A 23,172-nucleotide genomic window follows, 5' to 3' on the forward strand; every position below is an offset into this window, starting at 1 on the left:
ATTCCTTTTCAATGCAAAATCACTGTGTATTTATTCAATTAGACTTTCACGTTGTTTGTATTGATCCATGTGAGACCCATCAAATGGTCTTTGTTTTCCTACACTTTTAGCTTTACCGCTATCATTGCAATTACCACTATCATTTGCCGTGTCAGCTGCTGCTTCGTATTTAAGGGTGTAGCGCGGTATTATATTTGTATTATTTTACTACATATGCATGAACTGGCCAACAGGTATGCCTCAAGTAAGATTTGCATGGTGTGGGCTCTTGGTGCATAGGATTGTAGTCAATATCAACGGCTCAACTAGAGTCGCCACCTCATCCCTTTAAACCCGAACACATATTAATTACACAGGTTCTGAGACTAATTTAATGCAGATAAGGCACCAAGTGAGTTTAATTACCACCTTAATCAGCCACAGAACCTGTGTAATTAATATGTGTTCGGGTTTAAAGGGATGAGGTGGCAACCCTAGGCTCAACTATCAACCCATCTCCCCACGCCAAGGTCCTAGGTGTAATCCTGGACTCTGAACTAACCTTTCGACCCCACATCCTATCGCTATCCAAAATTTGCCGCCTCAATCTCCGCAACATCTCCCAGATACGCCCCTTCCTAACCAATGTCACCACAAAGCTTCTAATCCACTCCCTGGTCATCTCCCGCCTCGACTACTGCAACTCCCTCCTCATTGGTTTACCTCTAAATAGGCTATCTCCACTTCAGTCCATCATGAACGCTGCTACCAGACTCATCCACCTCACAAACCGCTCAGCGTCTGCTACACCCCTCTGCCAATCCCTCCATTGGCTGTCACTCAGTCACCGAATTAAATTCAAGATACTAACTATAACTTACAAAGCCATCCACAACCTGGCCCCCAGCTACATCTCTAACCTAGTCTCACAATACCAACCTAATCATTCTCTTCGCTCCTCCCAAGACCTCCTGCTCTCAAACTCCCTTGTCACCACATCCCACGCTCGCCTTCAGGACTTCTCCAGAGCCTCCCCCATCCTCTGGAATCCTCTACCCCAATCCGTCCGATTTTCTCCTACTTTATCCACTTTCAGATGACCCCTGAAAACTCATCTCTTCAGAGAAGCCTATCTGGCCCCCACCTAACATCTGTACATTTATCTTCTCCATCAGAACATCCCCCACAGTTATTACCTCTTGTATCTCTTGACCTTCCCTCTTAGATTGTAAGCTCTAAGGAGCAGGGCCCTCTGATTGCTACTGTATTAAAGTGTATTGTATTTGTACTGTCTACCCTCAAGTTGTAAAGCGCTACGTAAACTGTTGGCGCTGTATAAATACTGTATAATAATAATAATAATTCCCAGCACTAGGTTTTCCAAAGAGTTTAATCTGTATTTTCAGATCTCTATCTAGTTAGCTCTTATGCCCCGTACACACGATCAGAATTTCCATCAGAAAAAACTTGGATGGTTTTTCTGTCGGAATTCCGCTCAAGCTTGCCTTGCATACACACGGGTCACACAAAAGTTCTCTGAACTTTCGACCGTCAAGAACGCCGGTGACGTACAACACTACGATGAGCCGGGAAAATGAAGTTCAATGCTTCCGAGCATGCGTCGAATTGTTTCCGAGCATGCGTTGCATATAGACGATCGCATTTTCGGATAGGAACTTTTTCCGACCGAAAAATAGAGAACCTGCTCTTAATCTTTTGCTGGCTGGAATTCAGACAGAAATAGTTGGATGGAGCAGGGGCGGACTGACAACTCATGGGGCCCCCAGGCAATAGGAGATTATGGGGCCCCCAGGCAATAGGAGATTATGGGGCCCCCAGGCAATAGATTATGGGGCCACACAGTATACACACATACGCATACAGTATACACACACAGAATACACATACACACACATTTTTACATACTGTCCCTGGTTTTATTGAGGCTGGCAACCCTGATGGGGCCCTGGGGCAGTGCCCGAGTGCCCGAATGGTCAGTCCGCCCCTGGGGATGGAGCATACACACAGTCGGAATATCCGACCAAAAGCTCACATCAGACTTTTTTTGAAGGAAATTCCGCTCCTGTGTATGGGGCATAAGAAGAGGAATGTCATGCTGTATTTGTCATTGGGAATAGTCGATTGAAATAATTCACATTTAACAAACCGGTAAAATTATATCAAATTTGCAACTGGTCCAATCCAGAACATTAAGATGATGATGATGATGTTCCTTTTCCATGATAGAATGTGGCACAGATACATCAACAGATTGTCTCTAGAAAAAAAAAAAAAACAATGCACCCCAGGCACAGGTTTGTGTCGAACATAACAGTAATGTCAAAGTTAAATAAAGCTCTGAAACCTCCTGAGACATGAATTTCCCCAGGGGCCCGGGGCGGGGGGCGGGGGGGACATGTCATTCTTGCCTAGATGAGGAAAGCAGAAGTACTTGGTGCACTACACTAAAGGTACATATTCTGCCAATCCCCCTCCTTATTTTTATTTTTTTTTGCAATTTGCTGATGTTAGGAGTAAGATTGAAAGAACAATAAAAGTTAGTGAAGGATTTTTGCCTGCATCACTCTTTGTTAACTCCCCCCCCTTGTCAATGTGGCAGCTCTGTGTCCCCCCTTCCATTATCGGGGTGCTGGCTAATCCAAAAGCCCCCATGTTTGTTGGCCCTTCTACACAGTGGCGGGTGGTAGGTTTTTCTTTTGGAGGGGAGGCAAACAACCACCCCCCCGGTACTACCATACCCGGGCAGCCAGCGGCACGGCACTACCACCCCCCCAAGTGGTCCGGCACTTATCCGATCTGGGTGGCGGGCTGTGGCATCCTTTAGCATAGTCCACACGCCGCGCCGGCTGCAGGGTGCGGGGGGCGGCTCCGGTGTCCGCTCCTCCAGCAGTTTCCTCCGCAGTGTGTCTCCTCTCTTTTGCCTAAGCGCTAGGCATCCGATAGGATCGCCTGAAGCTTTGGCCAATCAGGAAACAGGTCTCACAACCTGCCTCCTGATTGGCGGGGAGGAACTTTAGTGTGATGATAGCAAAAAATTAACTCGCTATCGTCACACAACTGGGTGGGCTCGGGGGAACCACAGCCCCACCACACGAGCAGGTAAGTGCCGGACCGCCTGCAGGAGGGGGTTTGCTGCATTGCCACGCCGCCAGGAGGGGTTTTGTTTGTTTGTCACCCCCCCAATAAAAGAACCCACCAGCCGCCACTGGTCAAAAGTGTCAGTCGGTGTCTGATTGGCTGCCGCATGTCAGGAACGGTGTCATCTCCGGTTTCTCCTGCTGGTGGCACTATTACATTCAGCACCTGTGCCCACTGTCCAGTCTGAAGTTCCAGTACCTGCTATCCAGTCCGATGTACCTGCTGTTCAGCCTGTTGTGCCAGTACCTGCTGTTCTGCCTGATGTGCCAGCACCTGTGCCCACTGTCCAGTCTGAAGTTCCAGTACCGGCTGCCCGGTTTGAAGTTCCAGTACCTGCTATCCAGTCCGATGTACCTGCTGTTCAGCCTGATGTGCCAGCCCTCCAGCCTGATGTCTTGGTGCAGCCCAGCGATCTGATCACCTGCATTGGATGTTGTGTATAACATCCCCTGACACCGGAACATCGTAGTCCCGCTTTAAGTCACTGAAATAAATAAATACAAATTTCATAAATATATCCCATAATTTTTAGATGCTATAACGTTTGTGTAAACAGATCCATATACGCTTATTGGGATGTTTTACCAAAAATATGAAGCAGAATACATATTGGCCTAAATTCATGAAGAAATTAGATTTTTTTTTTAATTTTATTGGATATGTTTTATAGCAGAAGGTAAAAAACATACATATATATATTTTAAAATTAAAAAATATATATAAATGCGCTAATAATTAACTTCCTATTTAAATAGTACTATGCATATAATATACCGTGAAGTAAAAAATATATAATATGTGATCCACAGTTTCGTTTTCTTTCCTCTCACCGCTGACACTGTGTCTCGGATGACGTCACTGGCTCCTCCCGACGCGTTGCGTCACATGTCACGTGACTTTATCAAGGGTACCAAGGGTATATTTTTGTTTTCAAAATTGTTGATCTTTTTTTTGTATATAGCTCAAAAAATAAAAAACGCAGAGGTGATCAAACACCACCAAAAAGAAAGCTCAATTTGAAGGAAAAAAAAATTTGGTACAGAGTCTCATGAGCGCGCAATTGTCAGTTAAAGTAACGCAGTGCCGTATCACAAAAAATGGCCTGGTCAGGAAAGGGGGGTTAAACCTTCCGGCGGGCAAGTGGTTAACAGGCTCTGATTAGGAAAATGCGCATAAAGCACATACAGTGTCCTGATAATAAATGCACAGTATGTTATATAGACATGTACTGTATATATGGGGGAAGTTCCACTTGTAGTGAAATAACACAGCAGAGGACAGCTAAGGACTCCATAGCCACCAGTCTTAGAGACATCTGTCCTTCTATGTTCTGTCTTCTATAAAGCATCGCAAATGATAAATTCCTGCAGCCAGTGATATGAGAAAAAACTATCACCTGAAACTCCGACTTTACTGCCAGTCAGTTCTTCATCTACAGAGAGGAAATGGTGGGCGGGGAGCAGTCAGTGCAGCTGCTGTAAGAGATATTATTATTGCTAATCAGTTTGACAGAACGGCCTCCACTAGGGGTCGCCACCTTTTCTTCAAGTCAAACCCGAACACAAAGGCCTCATGCCCACGGATGTTTTTACAGCCTTTTTTTTTTAGCGTTTTTTGCAGCTTAAAAACACCTGTCTATGTTAGTCTATGTGGCTTCATGCCCACCTAGGCGTTTTTTGAGCTGCAAATGGCATAGGCGTTTTTAAGCTGTAAAAAAACAAAAACAAAACTAGTGGGTTCTGAGAGATGTTTTTCAGCTGTAAAAACGCTCTAACGCTGATAAATGCTGACAAACGTCGATAAACGTCGCTCACCAATGTTTTTTAATGTTTTTGATCCATTGAAAAAATAAAAATCGAAAAAAAAAGATGCTAAAAAATGCTAATGCGGAAAAACGCTAATAAACGCTAAAAAACGCTATTGCAAAAACATTGAAAAAGCTGAAAAAAGTTTAAAAAATTCACTGCAAAGCTGTGTGCATGAGGCCTTAAAGCGGCGCACAGCTATTTTTTTTTTTATAGTATAAACTATACATACATTTTGCTATTAAATACCATTTCTAATCATATGAAGTTAATAACAAGAGTTCCCCCTTTACATCAGAGTCCACAGAGTTCCCCTTTTACATCAGAGTCCACAGAGTTCTCCTTTACATCAGAGTCCACAGAGTTCCCACTTTACATCAGAGACCACAGAGTTCCCCCTTCACATCAGAGTCCACAGAGTTCTCCTTTACATCAGAGTCCACAGAGTTCCCACTTTACATCAGAGTCCACAGAGTTCCCACTTTACATCAGAGTCCACAGAGTTCTCCCTTTACATCAGAGTCCACAGAGTTCCCCTTTACATCAGAGTCCACAGAGTTCCTCCTTTACATCAGAGTCCACAGAGTTCCCCCTTTACATCAGAGTCCACAGAGTTCTCCCTTTACATCAGAGTCCACAGAGTTCCCCTTTACATGAAAGTCCACAGAGTTCTCCCTTTACATCAGAGTCCACAGAGTTCCCCTTTACATCAGAGTCCACAGAGTTCTCCCTTTACATCAGAGTCTACAGAGTTCCCCTTTACATGAGAGTCCACAGAGTTCTCCCTTTACATCAGAGTCCACAGAGTTTCCCTTTACATCAGAGTCCACAGAGTTCCTCCTTTACATCAGAGTCCACAGAGTTCCTCCTTTACATCAGAGTCCACAAAGTTCCTCCTTTACATCAGAGTCCACAGAGTTCCTCCTTTACATCAGAGTCCACAGAGTTCCTCCTTTACATCAGAGTCCACAGAGTTCCTCCTTTACATCAGAGTCCACAGAGTTCCCCCTTTACATCAGAGTCCACAGAGTTCCTCCTTTACATCAGAGTCCACAGAGTTCCCCCTTTACATCAGAGTCCACAGAGTTCCTCCTTTACATCAGAGTCCACAGAGTTCCTCCTTTACATCAGAGTCCACAGAGTTCCTCCTTTACATCAGAGTCCACAGAGTTCCCCCTTTACATCAGAGTCCACAGAGTTCCTCCTTTACATCAGAGTCCACAGAGTTCCCCCTTTACATCAGAGTCCACAGAGTTCCTCCTTTACATCAGAGTCCACAGAGTTCCTCCTTTACATCAAAGTCCACAGAGTTCCTCCTTTACATCAGAGTCCACAGAGTTCCCCCTTTACATCAGAGTCCACAGAGTTCCCCCTTTACATCAGAGTCCACAGAGTTCCCCCTTTACATCAGAGTCCACAGAGTTCCTCCTTTACATCAGAGTCCACAGAGTTCCTCCTTTACATCAGAGTCCACAGAGTTCCCCCTTTACATCAAAGTCCACAGAGTTCCTCCTTTACATCAGAGTCCACAGAGTTCCTCCTTTACATCAGAGTCCACAGAGTTCCCCCTTTACATCAGAGTCCACAGAGTTCCTCCTTTACATCAGAGTCCACAGAGTTCCCCCTTTACATCAGAGTCCACAGAGTTCCTCCTTTACATCAGAGTCCACAGAGTTCCTCCTTTACATCAGAGTCCACAGAGTTCCTCCTTTACATCAGAGTCCACAGAGTTCCTCCTTTACATCAGAGTCCACAGAGTTCCTCCTTTACATCAGAGTCCACAGAGTTCCTCCTTTACATCAGAGTCCACAGAGTTCCTCCTTTACATCAGAGTCCACAGAGTTCCTCCTTTACATCAGAGTCCACAGAGTTCCTCCTTTACATCAGAGTCCACAGAGTTCCCCCCTTTACATCAGAGTCCACAGAGTTCCCCCTTTACATCAGAGTCCACAGAGTTCCCCTTTTACATCAGAGTCCACAGAGTTCTTCCTTTACATCAGAGTCCACAGAGTTCCTCCTTTACATCAAAGTCCACAGAGTTCCTCCTTTACATCAGAGTCCACAGAGTTCCCCCTTTACATCAGAGTCCACAGAGTTCCCCCTTTACATCAGAGTCCACAGAGTTCCCCCTTTACATCAGAGTCCACAGAGTTCCTCCTTTACATCAGAGTCCACAGAGTTCCCCCTTTACATCAGAGTCCACAGAGTTCCTCCTTTACATCAGAGTCCACAGAGTTCCTCCTTTACATCAGAGTCCACAGAGTTCCCCCTTTACATCAAAGTCCACAGAGTTCCTCCTTTACATCAGAGTCCACAGAGTTCCTCCTTTACATCAGAGTCCACAGAGTTCCCCCTTTACATCAGAGTCCACAGAGTTCCTCCTTTACATCAGAGTCCACAGAGTTCCCCCTTTACATCAGAGTCCACAGAGTTCCTCCTTTACATCAGAGTCCACAGAGTTCCTCCTTTACATCAGAGTCCACAGAGTTCCTCCTTTACATCAGAGTCCACAGAGTTCCTCCTTTACATCAGAGTCCACAGAGTTCCTCCTTTACATCAGAGTCCACAGAGTTCCTCCTTTACATCAGAGTCCACAGAGTTCCTCCTTTACATCAGAGTCCACAGAGTTCCCCCCTTTACATCAGAGTCCACAGAGTTCCCCCTTTACATCAGAGTCCACAGAGTTCCCCTTTTACATCTGAACTCGCAAAGTTCCCTTTACCTGTAAGGGGGGGGGACTCTGCACTCTCTGATGTAAGGGAGAACTCTAGGGACTCTGACATAAGGGATTCTCTAGGAACCCTGATCTAAGGGGGAACACTGAGAACTCTGATGTACGGAGAGGACTCTGATGTAAAGGGGAAACACTGAGGCCTCTGGTGTAAAGGGGAACTCTGATGTAAGGGGTGCTCTGAGAACCCTGATTTTCCTTAGTGTACACACTCAGAGGCAGGAGAAAGAAGGGGGAGACTTCAGTCACAGACAGGGATGGATGGTGAGCTCACTCACCCCTTGGCAGTCACCACCTCTCATCCAGATGTATCTGAGGCTGCTGGACTTCAAATTTCTGGCCCCCCCATGTTGCTTTTCTGAGGCACAGTGCTCAGGGATTGGAGTGTGAGCAGACAAAGGGGTAGGGGTGAGGGGAAGAGGTGCAGATCGAGCCCTCTCTCCTCTCCTGTCTGTGTGTGTGTGTGTGGGGGGGGATGGTTAGTTCTGGCTTTGGACAGTAAGAAAGAGCATGCAACAGACACTCCCAGCGTAGACAACTGCAGCCAGCAACCCTGCTGGGAAGTCATAGACCAGTCTGAATAATGTGTTCGGGTTCAGACAGTCTGAAACCCGGACACATGATTCCAAACCCGAACTGTCCAGGTGAATCCCAGGAAGGTGGCAACCCTAGCCTCCACCCATCAATGCAACCTGCAAACGGTTTATTTCCTTATTTTCCTTTTTTTTTGCAGCATGTAGTCCAGTAATTTCAGCCCTGCAAGCATCTAGGTAGGGATGAGGTTTGGGTTCACATTGTTTCCCAGAGATTTGCAAAGTTTGAAGTGAATTTGCAAAATCTGAAAATCTGTAAGGTTTACTACCAATCCACCACCAGAAAGAAGGAACAACCTAATCATTCCACCTTTTCCTTGGTCAACAAAGTCACAAGAGCCAAGAATGTGAAGCCATTATTTTCTGCCTCTTTTCTATAAAAGGATAGGCTTGTCAGTGTGTGTGTTGGACCTGTTAGAGAGAGCTGACAATTCGGTATAAAGAGATACTTTTTATCATTTGTATTTATTAATTTACTGTATCTCACAAAAGTGAGTACACCCCTCACATTTCTGTAAATCTTTTCTTCTATCTTTTCATGTGACAACACTGAAGAAATGACACTTGTCTACAATGTAAAGTAGTGAGTGTACAGCTTGTATAACAGTGTCAATTTGATGTCCACTCAAAATAACTCAACACACAGTCATTAATGTCTAAACCGCTGGTAACAAAAGTGAGTACACCCCTAAGTGAAAATGTCCAAACTGAGCCCAATTGGCCATTTTCCCTCCCCAGTGTCATGTGACTCATTAGTGTTACAAGGTCTCAGGTGTGAATGGGGAGCAGGTGTGTTAAATTTGGTGTTATCGCTCTCATTCTCATACTGGTCACTGGAAGTTCAACATGGTACCTCATGGCAAAAAACTCTCTGAGGATCTGAAAAAAAGAATTGTTGCTCTACATAAAGATGGCCTAGGCTATAAGAATATTGCCAAGACCCTGAAACTGAGCTGCAGCACGGTGGCCAAGACTATACAGTGGTTTAATAGGACAGGTTCCACTCAGAACAGGCCTCGCCATGGTCGACAAAAGAAGTTGAGGTCACGTGCTCAGCGTCATATCCAGAGGTTGTCTTTGGCAAATAGACGTATGAGTGCTGCCAGCATTGCTGCAGAGGTTGAAGGGGTGGGAGGTCAGCCTGTCAGTACTCAGACCATACGCCGCACACTGCATCAAACTGGTCTGCATGACTGTCGTCCCAGAGGGACCAAGATAAACTTGTTTGATTCAGATGGTGACAAGCGTGTGTGGTGGCAACCAGGTGAGGAGTACAAAGACAAGCGTGTCTTGCCTACAGTCAAGCATGGCGGTGGGAGTGTCATGGTCTGGAGCTGCATGAGTGCTACCGGAACTGGGGAGCTACAGATCATTGAGGGAACCATGAATGCCAACATGTACTGTGACATACTGAAGCAGAGCATGATCCCCTCCCTTCAGAGACTAGGCTGCAGGGCAGTATTCCAACATGATAACAACCCCAAACTCACCTCCAAGACGACCACTGCCTTGCTAAAGAAGCTGAGGGTAAAGGTGATGGACTGTCCAAGCATGTCTCCAGACCTAAACCCTATTGATCATCTGTGGGACATCCTCAAACAGAAGGTGGAGGAGCGCAAGGTCTCTAACATCCACCAGCTCTGTGATGTCATCATGGAGGAGGGGAAGAGGACTCCAGTGGCAACCTGCGAAGCTCTGGTGAACTTCATGCCCAAGAGGGTTAAGGCAGTGCTGGAAAATAATGGTGGCCACACAAAATATTGACACTTTGGGCCCAATTTGGACATTTTCACTTAGGGGTGTACTCATTTTTGTTGCCAGTGGTTTAGACATTAATGGCTGTGTGTTGAGTTATTTTGAGGGGACAGCAAATTTACACTGTTATACAAGCTGTACACTCACTACTTTACATTGTAGCAAAGTGTCATTTCTTCAGTGTTGTCACATGAAAAGATAGAAGAAAATATTTACAAAAATGTGAGGGGTGTACTTACTTTTTGAGATACTGTATATGTTTGTTTCTCTTCATTTTGGCATTGTTCCATGTCCTCCATGGCAGTGTCCATCTCCCCTTGCCTTTTGTATGACAATAGCTATCTCATTAGCCCTACAAATGGCCAGGCTTGAATAGCAAGGTTTGCCTATCCCATAGACTTCATGAAGGTCAGCAAAACTTCACCTCCTTCACTAAGCTCTAGGGTGAATTCCCTTACAAAGTGAAAAATCTATTTGCCTTTAGTGAAACCAACCCTTGAAACCAGAGGCAACTAGGCACCTAGAATTTTCACAATGAGCATGACAATAACCAGCTATGTCACTTAATGGTAATCCATAATCTGAGCTACAGATGGGTGGGGGGTGTCGAGATGAGTTGCCAACAGGGGGTGCAAAGGTGAGTTGAGAATGTGTGGGGGGTGCAGAGGTGAGTTTTGGACAGGCATGCAGAAGTGAGCTGCAGACAGTTTTGGATGGTGGTGCAGAGGTGAGTTGTGGCAGGAGGTGCAGAGGTGACAGTTTTTTTTTTTTGGGGAGGGGGGGTGAGTTATGGGTAAGGATGCAGTGGTGAGTTGCAGATAGGGGATGCAGAGATTAGTTGTGGACAGGAATGCAGACGTAAACTGTAGACAGTTTTGGACGGTGGTGCAAAAGTGAGTTGTGGCAGGAGGTGGAGATGAGTTGTGGATGGTGGTACAGGGGTGAATCGCTGACAGTTTTGGGGGGAGGGGGAAAGAGATGAGTTATGGGTAAGGATGCAGCGGTGAGTTGCAGATAGGGGATGCAGAGATGAGTTGTGGACAGGGATGCAGAAGTAAGCTGTAGACAGTTTTGGACGGTGGTGCAAAGGTGAGTTGTGGCAGGGGGTGCAGAGGAGAGTTGCAGACAGTTTTGGAAGGTGGAGCAGAGGTGAGTTGTGGCAGGGGGTGCAGAGATGAGCTGTGGATGGCGGTACAGAGGTGAATCGCTGACAGTTTTGGGGAGGGGGGTGAGTTATGGACAGGGGTGCAGCGGTGAGTTGTAGAGGTGAGTTTTGGACAGGATTGCAGAGGTGAGCTGCGGACAGTTTTGGATGGTGGTGCAGAGGTGAGTCATGGCAGGGGGGTGAAGAGGTGAGTTGTGGCAGGGGGGTGCAGAGGTGAGTCGTGGATGGTGGACAGAGGTGAGTCGCTGACAGTTTTGGGGGGGAGATATGGGTTTTGGATGGGGATGCAGAGGTGAGTTGTGGCAGGGGTGTGCAGAGGTGAGTCGTGGATGGTGGACAGAGGTGAGTCGCTGACAGTTTCGGGAGGGGGGGAGATATGGGTTTTGGATGGGGATGCAGAGGTGAGTTGTGGCAGGGGGGTGCAGGGGTGAGTTGTGGATGGTGGACAGAGGTGAGTCGCTGACAGTTTCGGGAGGGGGGGAGATATGGGTTTTGGATGGGGATGCAGAGGTGAGTTGTGGCAGGGGTTTGCAGAGGTGAGTCGTGGATGGTGGACAGAGGTGAGTCGCTGACAGTTTCGGGAGGAGGGAAATATGGGTTTTGGATGGGGATGCAGAGGTGAGTTGTGGCAGGGGGGTGCAGGGGTGAGTTGTGGATGGTGGACAGAGGTGAGTCGTGGATGGTGGACAGAGGTGAGTCGCTGACAGTTTCGGGAGGGGGGGAGATATGGGTTTTGGGTGGGGATGCAGAGGTGAGTTGTGGCAGGGGGGTGCAGGGGTGAGTTGTGGATGGTGGACAGAGGTGAGTCGCTGACAGTTTCGGGAGGGGGGAAATATGGGTTTTGGATGGGGATGCAGAGGTGAGTTGTGGCAGGGGGGTGCAGGGGTGAGTTGTGGATGGTGGACAGAGGTGAGTCGTGGATGGTGGACAGAGGTGAGTCGCTGACAGTTTCGGGAGGGGGGGAGATATGGGTTTTGGGTGGGGATGCAGAGGTGAGTTGTGGCAGGGGGGTGCAGGGGTGAGTTGTGGATGGTGGACAGAGGTGAGTCGCTGACAGTTTCAGGAGGGGGGGAGATATGGGTTTTGGATGGGGATGCAGAGGTGAGTTGTGGCAGGGGGGTGCAGGGGTGAGTTGTGGATGGTGGACAGAGGTGAGTCGTGGATGGTGGACAGAGGTGAGTCGCTGACAGTTTCGGGAGGGGGGGAGATATGGGTTTTGGGTGGGGATGCAGAGGTGAGTTGTGGCAGGGGGGTGCAGGGGTGAGTTGTGGATGGTGGACAGAGGTGAGTCGCTGACAGTTTCAGGAGGGGGGGAGATATGGGTTTTGGATGGGGATGCAGAGGTGAGTTGTGGCAGGGGGGTGCAGGGGTGAGTTGTGGATGGTGGACAGAGGTGAGTCGCTGACAGTTTCGGGAGGGGTGGAGATATGGGTTTTGGGTGGGGATGCAGAGGTGAGTTGTGGCAGGGGGGTGCAGGGGTGAGTTGTGGATGGTGGACAGAGGTGAGTCGCTGTCAGTTTCGGGAGGGGGGGGAGATATGGGTTTTGGGTGGGGATGCAGAGGTGAGTTGTGGCAGGGGGGTGCAGGAGTGAGTTGTGGATGGTGGACAGAGGTGAGTCGTGGATGGTGGACAGGGGTGAGTCGCTGACAGTTTCGGGAGGGGGGGGAGATATGGGTTTTGGGTGGGGATGCAGAGGTGAGTTGTGGCAGGGGTGTGCAGAGGTGAGTCATGGATTGCGGGACAGAGGTGAGTCGCTGACAGTTTCGGGAGGGGGGAGATATGTGTTTTGGATGGGGATGCAGAGGTGAGTTGTGGCAGGGGGGTGCAGGGGTGAGTTGTGTACAGTTTTGGAAGGCGGTGCAGAAGTGAGTTATGGCGGGGGATGCAGAGGTGAGTCACTGACAGTTTTAGCGGGGGGGGGCAGAGATGAGTTATGGATAGGGGTGCAGTGGTGAGTGGCAGAGTCGATGCACGGCCAGTTGTGGACAGGCATGCAGATGGGAGTTGTGGATGGTGGGGTGCAAAGGTGAGCTTTGGACAGGAGAGCACAGCTGAGTTTAGGACAAGGGGCAGAGGTGAGTTGTGCACAGTGTGGGGTAGTGGTTAACAATGCCCCTTTAAGACCCACCCACTATGCAATTTTGCCGTACCCACCTTATGACGTGGTGCACACAATGCACGGCATCGGTGGGCGAGTTCCTGTACCTGTTCTCCATAAAGAAGAACAGCCCTGGAAAAATAGCCCTGATTGTGATATTGTGATGTTAGGGAATTCGGCTCAGTGGTAGAGATAACATTAGTGAGTCCACTCCAGTCCAATCTGTGGTTTAGAGCTTGCCAGTCCATTTTTATTAAACAAATGAAAGCAAAAATTAAAAACAGAACAGTTGCCCACGCAGGGGTTTTTTTGCCAGCAAAACAGAAAAAGCAGAGCCACCTGGCTCCCTCTTCAGAAGGTCTGAGGCTCTTTTCTCTGGTCCCACAACCCACAACCCACAACCCAGCTCTCTTGGCTCAGTCAGCCTTTTGATTTATAGCACACTGCTGCACCTGATATGGGTGTAAATACGATTGTGAGAGTTCCTCTCCCACATAGAAACCCACCATCTCTTCCTGTTTCCTGAATGAGATTAACATTTACATGTGTTTCTCTGTTCACCAACATCTTTGAACCCTACCAGAAGAAAAGAAGAAGAGAAAACAAAGATTAATTATGAGAGACCTCACCGGCCGATCGACCTTCTTATCCTCACATATACAGGCAGATCAGCTGCGATCAGTTGGAGAAGACGAGAGATCCCAGAAAATGGGAGCAACACTATAAGATGATCTGTATACATTCTTCATATATCTGCCTAGACATTATACCATAAAGGCCCAGCCATCATTTCCATACATCGTACTTCGCCCATCACTCACACTTCCTATGTGCTGACTGGTTCAGGGAATCAGTCCCAGAGCCACATTCAACTTTTTTTTTTTTTTTGCACACATGTTAAAATGCACATTTTAGAAGTGAAAATTAGTTCCAATTCCATATTATATATTTTCTGAAAGCAGAGACCCTAGAGAATAAAATGGTGGTTGTTGCAGTTTTTTATACCACATGATATTAGTGCAATGGTTTATCAAAGTGATATTTGTGGTTAAAAAGAATGCACTTTAGGGCACACAATTTTTGGTGAAACACAAGAGATGAGATTGTGCCAAGTGAATAGATACCCAACATGTCAAGCCTTAAAGCTGCGTGTGCAGTAAAATGGCGACAAACTTTGATACCTGAAATAGTCCATAAACATGCTTTAAAACCCTAGACAGGTCATCAGTTTAGACATTTAATTGTACATAATGGGCCTAGAATTATTGCTCTTACTCTGGCATGCATGGCAACATACATTATAACATGTGCTGTTGTCGTATGTTGGCACCCCCAACTCAGGTCTTTATGCATTTTTTAAAAATTTATTAACACATTTATTGCTATCACATTTGGGGCCGAGAGCCCCCTATGTGATACCATATAGGTTATGACAGGTTCTCCCATGTTGAGGGCATGTGGCCTGGTATGGTTCAGGGGAGGCAGCGCTCCCCCCCCCCTTTCCCCCTTTCCTAACCTGCCTGCCTAGATAAGGGTCTGGTATGGATTTTGGTGGGGACCCCACGCCATTTTTTTTCTTTTAATTTTGGCGTGGGACTGAGACTGGGGAGGAGGACCCCACGCCGTTTTTTTCTTAACTTCTTCAATAGCTGGGTGCCAGCAATTGCAATCGCAAGTCATTTTAAATGGGATTTGACTCCTTATTTTTCTTCAGAAATGTCAGTTTTTCTGCAGCATGTTCTATGCATGCTACAGATGCACCTCTTTGCAGGCAGACTAAGGGGACCCTCCGGGAACTAAATTTTAAAGGAATTTTTCATTTTTTTTATTGCACTTTAACCACTTCAATACCAGGCACTTATACACCTTCCTGCCCAAGCCAATTTTCAGCTTTCAAATTGAATGACAATTGCGCGGTCATGCTACACTGTACCCAAACAATTTTTATCATTTTTTTCCCACAAATAGAGCTTTCTTTTGGTGGTATTTGATCACCTCTGCGATTTTTATTTTTTGCGCAACAAATAAAAAAAGACTGAAAAGTTTTTCTTTGTTTCTGTTAAAATGTTTTGTAAATAAGTACGTTTTCTTCTTCAATGACAGGCACTGATATGGCTGCGAAGAACAGAGAGAAGCACACCGCTCCAGGCAAACTCAGGTGCAGGATGGATCACAGGTGCAGACCTCGGCTCACCACCGTGGAAGACGAACAAGACAAGGAATTGGTCGCACACCGGAACTCCAAATTATCTCGATGTCATCTTTATTGTCAAAAAACGGTCAGACAGATACAGGCAATGGTAGACGTTTCACAAGCGATAGCTTGCTTGTTCACAACCAACACTAAACAGGCAGGTCTTTTAAGGGAGTCCATCCAAATTGGGATACACCCAAAAACACACCTGGCTCTAAGGCTCCATTCACACTAGCGCGTTTTTTGATGCATTTTGCATTTTGCAGAAATGCACGGGAATTTTTTAACATGGGTTCCTATGGAACATGTTCACATCAATGCCTTTTTGTTTCTCTGCATTTTTGGAAAGGGTCAGGGACTTTTTTTCATGCAAAATGCAACGTTTTGCATGTAATAGAATTCAATGGACAAGCATCAAAAACGCAAGTGCACCGTTTTTGCAGCGTTTTTGCCGCTGCTCAAAAACGCTGCTCAAAAACGTGGCAAGCATGAAAAAAAAACCTCCAAAAACGCCCAAAAGCAACATGCATAGGTGTGAATCGAGCCTAATGCCGCGTACACACGGTCGGACTTTCCGGCATACTTGGTCCGGCGGACCAGAGTGTGCCGGACAATCCGCCCGTGTGTGGGCGGCGGCGGACTTTTCCGGCGGACTTCTTCCCAAAAGCCCGCCGGACCTAGATTTGAAGAAAGTTTCAAATCTTTCCGTCGGACTCAGTTTCGGGCGGAAAGTCCGCTCGTGTGTGTGCTGGTCCGACGGAAAGCCCGCTCGTGTGTAGGCTGGTCCGACAGACCAAATACGACACGAGGGGATGGTATTGCATCTCGCGCTCGCTGCAATAGGAAAAACAAATCTTCCTATTGCGGCGAGCGCGGGGCATACCAGGCCCTTAGGTCTGGTATGGATTATAAAGGGGAACCCCGCTACGCCGAAAAAACGGCGTGGGGTCCCCCTAAAATCCATACCAGACCCCGATCCGAGCACGCAGCCTGGCCGGTCAGGAAAGGGGGTGGGGACGAGCGAGCGCCCCCCCCCCTCCTGAACCGTACCAGGCCGCATGCCCTCAACATGGGGGGTGGGTGCTTTGGGGGAGGGGGGCGCCCTGCGCCCCCCCCCCCCCAAAGCACCTTGTCCCCATGTTGATGAGGACAAGGGCCTCTTCCCGACAACCCTGGCCGTTGGTTGTCGGGGTCTGCGGGCGGGGGCTTATCGGAATCTGGGAGCCCCCTTTAATAAGGGGGCCCCCAGATCCCGGCCCCCCACCCTATGTAAATGAGTATGGGGTACATGGTACCCCTACCCATTTACCTAGGAAAAAAGTGTAAGTAATAAAACACACTACACAGGTTTTTAAAATATTTTATTAAACAGCTCCGGGGGGGGGGATCTTCCTCCGGCTTCGGGGGTCTTCTTCCGGCTTCGGGGGTCCCTCCGCTTCATCTTCTCCCAGCGTCCGGTTGGTTCTTCTCCGCTCTCTTCTCCCGGTGTCGCAGGTCTTCGGCCGGCCCCTCCGCTGTCTTCATGTAGCTCTATTGCGAGCGGAGGTCCGGACTTCTGGGCTTCTTGGCTTCTCTTCTCTTCTCTTCCCCCAGATGTTGACACGACGCTCTCTCCGGCTGGACTGGTCTCTGAGGGCTGCGTTGTGACTTATATAGGCGGAGACCCCGCCCCCATATGATGTCACAGTCCCTGGGCATGCTGGGACTGTGACGTTTTAGGGGGCGTGGTCGACCACGCCCCCTAAAACGTCACAGTCCCAGCATGCCCAGGGACTGTGACATCATATGGGGGCGGGGTCTCCGCCTATATAAGTCACAACGCAGCCCTCAGAGACCAGTCCAGCCGGAGAGAGCGTTGTGTCAACATCTGGGGGAAGAGAAGAGAAGAGAAGCCAAGAAGCCAAGAAGCCCAGAAGCCCAGAAGTCCGGACCTCCGCTGGCAATAGAGCTACATGAAGACAGCGGAGGGGCCGGCCGAAGACCTGCGACACCGGGAGAAGAGGCCGGAGAGCGGAGAAGAACCAACCGGACGCCGGGAGAAGATGAAGCGGAGGGACCCCCGAAGCCGGAAGAAGACCCCCGAAGCCGGAGGAAGATCCCCCCCCCGGAGCTGTTTAATAAAATATTTTAAAAACCTGTGTGGTGTGTTTTATTACTTACACTTTTTTCCTAGGTAAATGGGTAGGGGTACCATGTACCCCATACTCATTTACATAGGGTGGGGGGCCGGGATCTGGGGGCCCCCTTATTAAAGGGGGCTCCCAGATTCCGATAAGCCCCCGCCCGCAGACCCCGACAACCAACGGCCAGGGTTGTCGGGAAGAGGCCCTTGTCCTCATCAACATGGGGACAAGGTGCTTTGGGGGGGGGGGGGGCGCAGGGCGCCCCCCTCCCCCAAAGCACCCACCCCCCATGTTGAGGGCATGCGGCCTGGTACGGTTCAGGAGGGGGGGGGGGCGCTCGCTCGTCCCCACCCCCTTTCCTGACCGGCCAGGCTGCGTGCTCGGATCGGGGTCTGGTATGGATTTTAGGGGGACCCCACGCCGTTTTTTCGGCGTAGCGGGGTTCCCCTTTATAATCCATACCAGACCTAAGGGCCTGGTATGCCCCGCGACGGGGCTCGCAAGGTGTCAATCTCGCCGATAAAAGCGGCAAGATTGACATCCTTTTCTAGTCCTGTCGCACCCGAGTCACATTCAAAATGAACGGACTTGTCCGTGTGTGGGCAAGTCCGTTCATTCTGAAAGTCCGCCGGAACTCCGGCGAAAGTCCGTCGGATAGACGGGCGGACTTAGCCCGCCGGAAAGTCCCGGCGTGTGTGGGCAAGTCCGTCCGTTTTAAAGTCCGGCGCACCTGGCGGACAAAGTCCGTCGGAAAGTGTGCCGGACCAAGTAGGATAGAAAGTCCGACCGTGTGTACGCGGCATAAGGGTCAGGGACTTTTTTTCATGCAAAATGCAGCATTTTGCATGTAATAGAATTCAATGGACAAGCATCAAAAACGCATGTGCACCGTTTTTGCAGCGTTTTTACAGCGTTTTTGATGCGTTTTTGATGCATTTTTGCCGGTTTTTTTTTTTTTTTTTAGACTGTAAAAAAAAGCTAAAAAAAAAACCCGCAAAACGCAAAACGCAAATCGCGGCAAAATCGCGGCAAAAACGCCACAAAAACGCTGCTCAAAAACGTGGCAAGCATGAAAAAAAAAACCTCCAAAAACGCCCAAAAGCAACATGCATAGGTGTGAATCGAGCCTAAGGCTCCATTCACACTAGCGCGTTTTTTGATGCATTTTGCATTTTGCAGAAATGCATGGGAATTTTTTAACATGGGTTCCTATGGAACATGTTCACATCAATGCTTTTTTGTTTCTTTGCGTTTTTGGAAAGGGTCGGGGACTTTTTTTCATGCAAAATGCAGCGTTTTGCATGTAATGGTTTTCAATGGACAAGCATCAAAAACGCAAGTGCACCTTTTTTGCAGCGTTTTTGATGCGTTTTTGGTGCGTTTTTGATGCGTTTTTTTTTTTTTTTTTTTTTTTTTTTTTTTTAATTTTTTTGAAGACTGTAAAAAAAAATGTAAAAAAAATTAAAAAAAAAAAAAACGCAAAACGCAAATCGCGGCAAAATCGCGGCAAAATCGCGGCAAAAACGCGGCTCAAAAACGTGGCAAGCATGAAAAAAAAACCTCCAAAAACGCTCAAAAGCAACATGCATAGGTGTGAATCGAGCCTAAGGCTCCATTCACACTAGCGCGTTTTTTGATGCATTTTGCATTTTGCAGAAATGCATGGGAATTTTTTAACATGGGTTCCTATGGAACATGTTCACATCAATGCTTTTTTGTTTCTTTGCGTTTTTGGAAAGGGTCGGGGACTTTTTTTCATGCAAAATGCAGCGTTTTGCATGTAATGGTTTTCAATGGACAAGCATCAAAAACGCAAGTGCACCTTTTTTGCAGCGTTTTTGATGCGTTTTTGGTGCGTTTTTGATGCGTTTTTTTTTTTTTTTTTTTTTTTTTTTTTTTTAATTTTTTTGAAGACTGTAAAAAAAAATGTAAAAAAAATTAAAAAAAAAAAAAACGCAAAACGCAAATCGCGGCAAAATCGCGGCAAAATCGCGGCAAAAACGCGGCTCAAAAACGTGGCAAGCATGAAAAAAAAACCTCCAAAAACGCTCAAAAGCAACATGCATAGGTGTGAATCGAGCCTAAGGCTCCATTCACACTAGCGCGTTTTTTGATGCATTTTGCATTTTGCAGAAATGCATGGGAATTTTTTAACATGGGTTCCTATGGAACATGTTCACATCAATGCTTTTTTGTTTCTTTGCGTTTTTGGAAAGGGTCGGGGACTTTTTTTCATGCAAAATGTAGCGTTTTGCATGTAATGGTTTTCAATGGACAAGCATCAAAAACGCAAGTGCACCTTTTTTGCAGCGTTTTTGATGCGTTTTTGGTGCGTTTTTGATGCGTTTTTTTTTTTTTTTTTTTTTTTTAATTTTTTTGAAGACTGTAAAAAAAAATGTAAAAAAAATAAAAAAAAAAAAAAAACGCAAAACGCAAATCGCGGCAAAATCGCGGCGAAATCGCGGCAAAATCGCGGCAAAAACGCGGCTCAAAAACGTGGCAAGCATGAAAAAAAAACCTCCAAAAACGCAAAAAAAAAAAACTCCAAAAAAAAAAAAAAAAAAACGCAAAAACGCATCAAAAACGCATCAAAAACGCATCAAAAACGCTGCAAAAAAGGTGCACTTGCGTTTTTGATGCTTGTCCATTGAATTCTATTACATGCAAAACGCTGCATTTTGCACGAAAAAAAGTCCCTGACCCTTTCCAAAAATGCAGAGAAACAAAAAGGCATTGATGTGAACATGTTCCATAGGAACCCATGTTAAAAAATTCCCATGCATTTCTGCAAAATGCAAAATGCATCAAAAAACGCGCTAGTGTGAATGGAGCCTAATAGTGCCACATACAAACAACATTTCAACCAACATTTTAAAAACATTGCAACGTTTAAAACGCATACATATGTCTAAACAAGTGCACACAAAAACAATAACAGTCATAATAAAATATATATATAAGTAAGCTTGCGGTCATGTATCCAAAGTTAAATCACAAGCAAATCATGAAAAAGGAGAAAAAGTAAAGAAAAGGACAATAAAGCCTAAAAAAAAAAAAGACACCAAGTGTCCAAATCCAGGCTTGTAAATGCCCAAAAAGGGTTAACCAAAAACACACCTGTTCAATGAATACATGAAATGCTAAATATCTATGCACACATTATGAACATTCATAGGTGTGTATGTAAATAGATGTATATAGCAAAATCTCATTGGGTATTAAAAGTTCAGAACCAAAACTTTGTTCAGCTAAACTGAACCTCAGTATAATTGGACTATTGATGTGAAAAATACATAGAGCTGACTGGTGATTAAAAAAATAGCCATCAAAAGTCAAATCTATGAAGGACATAAGGACAAAAGGAGCATTGTAACAAAAAACATTGAATTCCGCTGTAAAATATAAACATCAGAATGTGCAAATCGCAGCAGAGACAAAATAGGAAAAGATATGGAATTAATATACATATAAATGTAAATGTAAATTTACATAGATTTGACTTTTGATGGCTATTTTTGTATCACCAGTCAACTGATATGGCTGCACTGATTGGCACTGATAAGGCGGCACTGATGGGCACCGATGAGGTGGCACCAATGAGGTGGCACTGATGATGGGCACTGATGGGCACTGATAGGTGGCACTGGTATGTGGCACTGATGGGCACTCATAGGCGGCACTGATGGGCACTCGTAGGCGGCACTGATGGGTAATTATGGGTGGCACTGATGGGTACTTATGGGTGGCACTGATAGGTGGCACTGATGGACACTGATGGGTGGCACTGATGACACTGATGGGTGGCATTGCTGGGCACAATTTTTATTGTGCCATAGAGGTGCCAGTCAGTGCCCATTTGTGGCATATGTTGGGCATTGATTTTCACATGTGGATGGCCATGGGGGATGTACCTGGCCATCCACATGTTAGGAGCTTCCCTGGTGGTCCTGGGTGGCTTCCCTGGTGGTCTAGTGTGGGCATCTGAGGGGGGGCTGTGCTGATAAACAATCAGCGCAGACCCCCCTGTCAGGAGAGCCACCGATTGGCTCTCCTCTACTCACGTCTGTCAGATGCGAGTGAGGAAAAGCCGATCAATGGCTCTTCCTATTTACATCGTGATCAGCTGTGATTGGACACAGCTGTCTATTAGGGATGAGCCGAACACCCCCCTGTTCGGTTCGCACCAGAACATGCGAACAGGAAAAAAGTTTGTTCGAACATGCGAACACCATTAAAGTCTATGGGACACGAACATGAATAATCAAAAGTGCTAATTTTAAAGGCTTATATGAAAGTTATTGTCATAAAAAGTGTTTGAGGACCTGGGTCCTGCCCCAGGGGACATGGATCAATGCAAAAAAAAGTTTTAAAAACGGCCGTTTTTTCAGGAGCAGTGATTTTAATAATGCTTAAAGTCAAACAATAAAAGTGTAATATCCCTTTAAATTTCGTAGCTGGGGGGTGTCTATAGTATGCCTGTAAAGGGGCGCATGTTTCCTGTGTTTAGAACAGTCTGACAGCAAAATGACATTTTGAAGGAAAAAACTCATTTAAAACTACTCGCGGCTATTGCATTGCCGACAATACACATAGAAGTTCATTGATAAAAACGGCATGGGAATTCCCCACAGGGGAACCCCGAACCAAAATTAAAAAAAAAAAATGACGTGGGAGTCCTCCTAAATTCCATACCAGGCCCTTCAGGTCTGGTATGGATTTTAAGGGGAACCCCGCGCCAAAAAAAAAAAAAAAAAACGGCGTGGGGTCCCCCCAAAAATCCATACCAGACCCTTATCCGAGCACGCAACCTGGCAGGCCGCAGGAAAAGAGGGGGGGACGAGAGTGCGGCCCCCCCTCCCTCCTGAACCGTACCAGGCCACATGCCCTCAACATTGGGAGGGTGCTTTGGGGTAGCCCCCCAAAACACCTTGTCCCCATGTTGATGAGGACAAGGGCCTCATCCCCACAACCCTGGCCGGTGGTTGTGGGGGTCTGCGGGCGGGGGGCTTATCGGAATCTGGAAGCCCCCTTTAACAAGGTGACCCCCAGATCCCGGCCCCCCCCCCTGTGTGAAATGGTAAGGGGGTACATAAGTACCCCTACCATTTCACGAAGAAAGTGTCAAAAATGTTAAAAATGACAAGAGACAGTTTTTGACAATTCCTTTATTTAAATGCTTCTTCTTTCTTCTATCTTCCTTCATCTTCTGGTTCTTCTGGTTCTTCTGGCTCTTCTGGTTCTTCCTCCGGCGTTCTCGTCCAGCATCTCCTCCGCGGCGTCTTCTGTCTTCTTCTCCTCGGGCCGCTCCGCACCCATGGCATGGGGGGGAGGCTCCCGCTCTTCTCTTCTTCTTTTCTTCTCTTCTTCTTTTCTTCTCTTCTTCTCTTCTTCTCTTCTTCTTCATTTTCTTCTCCGGGCCGCTCCGCAATCCATGCTGGCATGGAGGGAGGCTCCCGCTGTGTGACGGCGCTCCTCGTCTGACAGTTCTTAAATAACGGGGGGGCGGGGCCACCCGGTGACCCCGCCCCCCTCTGACGCACGGTGACTTGACGGGACTTCCCTGTGGCAT

This window comes from Aquarana catesbeiana, linkage group LG06 (genome assembly GCF_042186555.1).
Source record: "Aquarana catesbeiana isolate 2022-GZ linkage group LG06, ASM4218655v1, whole genome shotgun sequence".
Classification (NCBI taxonomy): Eukaryota; Metazoa; Chordata; class Amphibia; order Anura; family Ranidae; genus Aquarana; species Aquarana catesbeiana.